Raw genomic sequence first — 7,448 nt, forward strand, 5'->3', positions numbered from 1 at the left:
AAGAGTTTTCCGGGGCTCCCGGAGCGAGTGAAGGACCCTGCTCCAGGGGCCCCGAAAAACTCTCGTAGGGGCCCCTGCGGGGCCCGGGGCCTGGGGCAAATTGCCCCTCTTGCCCCCCCCTCTCGGCGGCCCTGTATAAAACTGAGGTGCAGCTTCACCCTGGTCACACCCCTCTATCCCTGCTCCACCCCCTCCCCCTCCAGCCTGTCCATGCTCCCCCCTCCCCGAGCACTCCTTGTGCCTACAGCTGCTGGGGGGAGGCACAAGTGGCACCTGTGTGGGAGGAATTTCCCAGGGTGGGGGAGGGCTTTACCCCTTCCCTACAGCCCCTTTGGCCCACCCTGGGCAGCATGGGAGGCAGAGCACAGTGGTGGGCTGGGGCCAGATTTCAAGAATGTCTCTTGATGTCAGATCCAAATATGGGATCCTGCCTTTACATGCGTAGGGGCTGGACACCTGCAGTGCCCAAGGACTCCACATGCAGCTGTGGCTGCAGTTGGAACAAGTTCCCTGCAGTCCTGTAGTTCAAAGGGAGAAACTGAGGTACCCAAAATTAGGCCATTGTTGTAAATTGAGGCCTTTCCGCCTTGCCCGTTAACAACAGTCGGTGGGCTAAGGCTCATTGGAAGTCACTGTTTAGACTTGATCACGGCTGACGTAGTCCTGGTCATAAGCAGAAGCCTGGCAGTGAAAGGTCCTGATTCCATCCCCAGCCTCCAGAGGCAGATGGTCCCCCAGGGATGGAACAACCCTGGGAATATTTTACACTCACAGTCTTTCCCACGGGCTGGGTAATTCCACAGTCTCATTCACAGGGCTGAGAACCTCAGGGTTAAATTGCACAAAGTGAAACTAACTGAAATGTGCCCCTGCGCTGCACGCTGTGCTGTGCTGCCCTGGGAGATGTGGCTTTAAGCTGCTGTCCCAGCCCCTTCCCACTCTCAAGAAGGACTGGGCCAAAGAGATCTGATGAGGTTCAACAAGCGTAAGGATTTTTATCTCTCTAGGCCGATCTGATCAGAAGATCTCGGGAGCCTTACAGTTTATCTCCGCTGAGTCCCCCTTTTAAGGCCATCTATCAGAGCTGACTTTAATGAACTCCACCCACACAAAGCTATAAAATAAAACAACAACACGTTATTTGCTAAGGGAGAGGAAGGAATGGAAAGGGGAATGGTTTAATGATTCTGGAGATTCGGAATAACACACAGGCACTTATAATACAAGATGTTCTATCTTTACAGACATCAGCGATAAAGGGGTGCAGGATCCAGAAAAGAGAAGCCAGTAGTGAACACTGACCGTGGACAACAGATGAAACAGACAGGTACGTATCCCTATCTTAACTCCCACCCTAACCCGCTTTGCGTCGTCCTGAGTGCACGATTGATCTAACTAATCGGACCAGGTCCGTGTATGCAAGTTTGCTTTCCCAAAACAACAAACAAACAACCCCAACTTAATTAGTAAGTAGCTATTGCAGGCCCATAGCCAGTGGCAAGATTGTACCGCACCAGGAGAGAGAGCAGCCACCTGCACCTCTGACAGCTCAAAAGCTCAAGAGCCAGTGCCCCTGGCCCCTCCCCTCATTGGTCTCTGTAGGGAGCTGTTGCTGGGCAAGGTCAGATTCCTGCTCTTCCCACTTTCCCGCCTTTTCTAGGTACTGAGGAACAAGAACCTGACCCCCAATGGAGGTCGCCTTGTCCTTTTACCAAAACAAAATGGCCTTTTGATTTACAGAACTTATTTTAACTTTTATACAGAATAATTCGCAAACATGTATACTGAAATTAACATTTCCCTCTTGTCGGTGTTACACCTGTTTTAAAAGATGTAACTGCCGACACCTGTGGCTTGCCAAATTATGACCCACCCGATGAATAAATTGTCACATGGCGAAAAATTTGCATTGAACCCAAATACAACCATAGTATTACAGAGGGGTAGTGCTGATTAAAACATTCCTTATCGCAGACTGGGGATGTGTAATAACTGTTTGATTTGCTTCTTCCCTAATTACCACGGGACCAGTTAAACTAGGAATAGGAGAAGGAAGAACCAAAACAAATTGGTATACTCTTATTCCATACGGACCTACCATAGACCATTTACCAGAGTCTGCCGTTGTAACATTCATTTTAAACCTCCTATACAAGTCTAACTATTTACGGAAAATTTAACCTTGATCTTACTGCAGTAGAAAGTTTTACAATGAAAAGACTCTTCCTGCTTTACATCCATTTCCTGCATAGACGAACTATCGCAAGAAGGTGTGGATACAACAGTACATTGAGAGCCGAGAAGGAAGGACTGTGCTGGAGTACTAATTCTGAACATGGCACTAGGTCTTTCATGAACCCAAGGAGCTGATATATTTCCAGAAACCCACCCCATGGTACATGCTCAGGTACTTCCAATTTAATGCAACCGCAAATCTGAGAACTGTTGGGCACCCTAAGTTTGGTACAATTCCCAAAAGAGGTTTTACTATATCCCACTTACATGACATTTCTGTTTTTTCTCTGCATCCCACAGGTGCAGCCTGATAGTTAAGGCACATTTCTGAAATTACTGCTTGAAATATACCTGCCTTGTTTGATCTTTCTTTGACCCACTTGAGCACACAGCACGGTTCTTCCTTGATCATTAAAACAGAAATGGGGTCATTTTGTTCCAAAGGATCCAGGGTGGCCATGGGATCCTCTGTGGCATAATGACTCCCTGTTATACAGAACAGATGGTCAACTTCAACCAAATCAATTAACCAAACCTTAACAAATACAGTGCAACCTATATACATAGAGAATAGGATGATGGCGGTCATGTCGATCTAGGAATGGAAGAGAAAATATGATTGGCACAGTTAAATGGGTTGATTTCCTTTCCATTCCTTTACCTGGCTGCTATGGAATCACTTTAATTTGATCCCCTTCTTTGCTGGTATTTGAACCTGATATACAGAGGCACTTGCTCCGTTTGTTATGATAACTGGACCCACCCAACGAGGACTAAGGACATGGCCTTTTCTATATAATACCTAAACATTACCTTTGTACCAACCACCCATCCTACATCATTAATGTGGCCTAACCAAGCACTAATGACTTGGTTATTAGCTTTTAGTTGAGGAGCTACTCGATGTTGAAGACTGCTGATGGTGTCTAGCAACTGTGACATGTATAAGTCTATTTGCACCCTGGGAAGGTACTCATCCGGTGGAACTCCTCCCACCCACTAAAGTTCAGGGGTGTGCATAATTCTCCCAGTTAGCATCTCGTGCGGTGAAAACCCTCACACAGTTCTAGTAGATCGCATGGCCGCTAGGATATATGGGAGTTTGCTATCCCAATCCCTTCCTTGCACATCTATTACTTTTCTAAGAGCAGTTTTCATGGCTCTATTAGCCTCTCGACGATAACAGATTTTGCGGGTGAGCAGCTATGTGCAACCGCTGTTTGATGTTTAAGGCCGCACACAGCGCTTTTGTGACTTCACCCACAAAGTGTGGTCCTCTGTCTGAATCTATTTCTGATGGGATACCAAATCGAGAAAAGGTTTGTTCCAGTATTTCCTCCTTTATGTTAGGCAACCACGCCACTTAGACACCCGTTCCAAAGTTTTGGACGCAGCATAGTGACCCTGGCCATGAGCTACAGTTATTAGTTCTTTTCGTGGAGTTATTGGCATAACCAGTACAGGTAATTCACAGTTTGGTGATGTTGCTATAATCAATCCGTTTTTGTCCTTACATATCCTTGATGTTTCCCTGCTGTTAAAAGGGCTTGGAGATCATTATCCTGTTTTTGCAGGGTCAAGATGCCATGGCCTGCTGACACATCTGGAGACGGCATCTTAACTACAGCAGCTGAAATTGGGTCTTATCCCATGTATATGCTGATCCTAACCTAGCAGCTTGTTTTGCTAGCTGATTGGCCTGATTGTCAAGCGTGGCCAGAACCGACCCCCTTCGTATGGGCTTTTACTTTGAACTCTTTTTTCCAGATGGGAAGGGCTTGAACCACCCAACTAGAAGCAGAACACAGACAGATGTTTTCCTCAGGTGCTACCCCAGACGATACTGCCAGGACCGCAATTCATTGTGCAGCTTGTGCTGACGGCGGCCTCACCGTACCCTGCACCACTTGCTGTGTCCCTCCTGGATTGCAGCAAACCCTGCAACAGGATGCCCTTCGTGGTGACAAGCACTCCCATCAACTGCCCAGAGTGTTAACCCTTTTCCTTGTACTTCTTCCCAGGATGTTGCTAAGAAGAATGGAGATAGTAAGTCTAAATCAGGATCTGGCAACGGACATTCGTGCTCATCTCCTGCGGTAATCGGAGCATAGGGAAGGATTCTCGTATGGGGGGGATCTTCTCAGTACGAATATCCCGATTGACCAGACTTAGAGTCCATCCCGCCAGCCGGGGAGAGGATACCCTTCCCTCATTAATTCTTCCAGAGATGACATATTTTACTGGAGTATGGCATGTCCTCACCACAATGAGAGCTGTGCCACTTAAATATTCCCAATGTGTTAGGGACCATACCAGGGCGAATACCTCACGTTCGCAAGCTGAAAACCTCGCCTCCACCTCACTGAGAGTTTTGGAACCATAGGCCATCGGTCTCACCTGGCCAATTTGTTTTTGCAGCAAAACAGCTCCAGTGCTTGCTGGAGTAGTTGCCAGGTGCCAGTAAAATGGCAGGCCTTGTTTAGGAGAGGCTCGCGCTGGTGCAGCCGCTAGAGCCTTTCTAAGATCATTAAAAAGGCACCTTTCACAATTGGCAAGTCAAATCCTAGTGAGGAAAAGACAAAGAAGCGTAAACTCTGGCAAGTCCAATGAAAAGTACAGGGCAGAGGCCAAAAATGAACGTGAAGAGCAACTAGCCAAGGCACAACAACTACCAGCAAAGGGTTGTTCAGTACATGGGATCAGGGCCGGCTCCAGGCACCAGCCTACCAAGCACGGGCTGGGGCGGCACCTTGGGAGGGGGGCACTCGGGGGTTGGGTTTATTGTTTTTGTTTGGCCAGGCGGCGCGGGGGGGAGGCGGGTCTTAGGAGGTGTGGTGCCGTGTTGGGGGGCGGGGACTAGGGCGGTGCTCGGCTGGGGCGGGGACTGGCGGGGGGCGCCGCTCGGGGGGGGGTGGGTGGGTGGGGGCCGCTCAGGGGGTGGGGACTGGGCGGGGCGGCGCTCGGGGGCAGGGCTTGGGCGGTGGGCGGGGGGCGGCCTTGGGGGGCGGGGCGCTCTCAGGCGGGGCTTGGGGGGGGCGGGCGGCGGGGCGAGGGGGCAAGGGGGGGGGGGGCAATGCTCAGGGTGGGGGCTGGGGGGGGGGTGGGTGGGGGGGGGAGGTGACGCTAGGGGCGGGGTCTTGGGCAGCATGACGCTCGAGGGCGGGGACTTGGGCGGGGCAATGCTCAGGGTGGGGACTGGGCGGGGTGCCGCTCAGGGGGCGGGGCTTGGGTGACGCTAGGGGGCGGGGTCTTGGGCAGCATGATGCTCGAGGGGCGGGGACTTGGGCGGGGCAATGCTCAGGGTGGGGACTGGGCGGGGCGCCGCTCGGGGGGCGGGGCTTGGGTGACGCTCGGGGGCGGGGCCTTGGGCGGTGTGACGCTCGGAGGGGGTCCATGGGATGCAGGAAGTCTGCCAAACGGTCAGCAAAGCCACTAGGCAATCGGTGCTAAAGGAGCACTCCAGGAAGACCAGGCCACTGCGGCGAAGCTAAAAAAGTTCCTTGCTTCTGTCTTCACTGCAGAGGATGCGGAGGAAATCCAGACACGCCAGCCCTTCTTTTTAGGTGACAGATGCTAGAATCAAAGAATTATAGACCCATCAGGTTAGAAGGCACTGCAAGGTCCAGGGAGGGTGTTTGGGTGAAGAAGGGGGTTTGGGGTGTAGGCTCTGGGAGGGAGTTTGGGTTCTGGGTGCAGGGTCTGGGCTGGGACAGGGGGTTGGGGTGCAGGAGGGGGTTTGGGTGCTAGGTGCAGGGTCTGGGCTGGGACAGGGGGTTGGGGTGCAGGAGGGGGCTTAGGGGCTGGGTGCAGGGTCTGGGCTGGGACAGGGGGTTGGGGTGCAGGAGGGGGCTTGGGGGCTGGGTGCAGGGTCTGGGCTGGGACAGGGGTGTGGGGTTTGGGAGCAGATGGGGGTCCGCGCTCTCGGCGGGGGTTTGGGTTCTGGGTGCAGGGTCTGGGCTGGGACAGGCGGTTGGGGTGCAGGAGGGGGTACATGGGATGCAGGAAGTCTGCCAAACGGTCAGCAAAGCCACTAGGCAATCGGTGCTAAAGGAGCACTCCAGGAAGACCAGGCCACTGCGGCGAAGCTAAAAAAGTTCCTTGCTTCTGTCTTCACTGCAGAGGATGCGGAGGAAATCCAGACACGCCAGCCCTTCTTTTTAGGTGACAGATGCTAGAATCAAAGAATTATAGACCCATCAGGTTAGAAGGCACTGCAAGGTCCAGGGAGGGTGTTTGGGTGAAGAAGGGGGTTTGGGGTGTAGGCTCTGGGAGGGAGTTTGGGTTCTGGGTGCAGGGTCTGGGCTGGGACACGGGGGTGGGGGTGGGGTGCCGAAGGGGTACAAGCTCTAGGAGGGGGTTTGGGTGCGGGGTGCAGGGTCTGGGCTTGGACGGGGGTTGGGGTGCAGGAGGGGGTTTGGGTGCTAGGTGCAGGGTCTGGGCTGGGACAGGGGTTGGGGTGCAGGAGGGGCTGGGGCTGGGTGCAGGGTCTGGGCTGGGACAGGGGTTTGGGGTTTGGGAGCAGAAGGGGGTACAAGCTCTAGGAGGGGGTTTGGGTTCTGGGTGCAGGGTCTGGGCTGGGACAGGCGGTTGGGGTGCAGGAGGGGGTACATGGGATGCAGGAAGTCTGCCAAACGGTCAGCAAAGCCACTAGGCAATCGGTGCTAAAGGAGCACTCCAGGAAGACCAGGCCACTGCGGCGAAGCTAAAAAAGTTCCTTGCTTCTGTCTTCACTGCAGAGGATGCGGAGGAAATCCAGACACGCCAGCCCTTCTTTTTAGGTGACAGATGCTAGAATCAAAGAATTATAGACCCATCAGGTTAGAAGGCACTGCAAGGTCCAGGGAGGGTGTTTGGGTGAAGAAGGGGGTTTGGGGTGTAGGCTCTGGGAGGGAGTTTGGGTTCTGGGTGCAGGGTCTGGGCTGGGACAGGGGGTTGGGGGTTGGGTGCAGAAGGGGGTACAAGCTCTAGGAGGGAGTTTGGGTTCTGGGTGCAGGGTCTGGGCTGGGACAGGGGGTTGGGGTGCAGGAGGGGGTTTGGGTGCTAGGTGCAGGGTCTGGGCTGGGACAGGGGGTTGGGGTTTGGGAGCAGAAAGGGGTACAAACGAGGGAGTTTGGGTGCTGGGTGCAGGGTCTGGGCTGGGACAGGCGGTTGGGGTGCAGGAGGGGGTACAAGCTCTAGGAGGGAGTTTGGGTTCTGGGTGCAGGGTCTGGGCT

The 7,448-nt window shown here is 53.3% G+C and overlaps 1 long non-coding RNA gene across 2 annotated transcripts; it reads left to right on the forward strand.

The window, feature by feature from the left end:
- Window positions 1-1,184: 1,184 nt before the first annotated feature.
- On the forward strand, window positions 1,185-4,839 carry LOC120392799. Of its 2 annotated transcripts, XR_005591796.1 has the most exons (4): window positions 1,185-1,327; window positions 2,253-2,407; window positions 4,003-4,060; window positions 4,257-4,839. It is a non-coding gene; the product is annotated as an uncharacterized LOC120392799 (long non-coding RNA). The 2 variants fall into 2 exon arrangements; XR_005591797.1 differs by lacking the exon at window positions 4,003-4,060.
- The last annotated feature ends 2,609 nt before the right edge of the window (window positions 4,840-7,448 follow it).

This window comes from Mauremys reevesii, unplaced genomic scaffold (assembly GCF_016161935.1).
Source record: "Mauremys reevesii isolate NIE-2019 unplaced genomic scaffold, ASM1616193v1 Contig117, whole genome shotgun sequence".
Lineage (NCBI taxonomy): Eukaryota > Metazoa > Chordata > Testudines > Geoemydidae > Mauremys > Mauremys reevesii.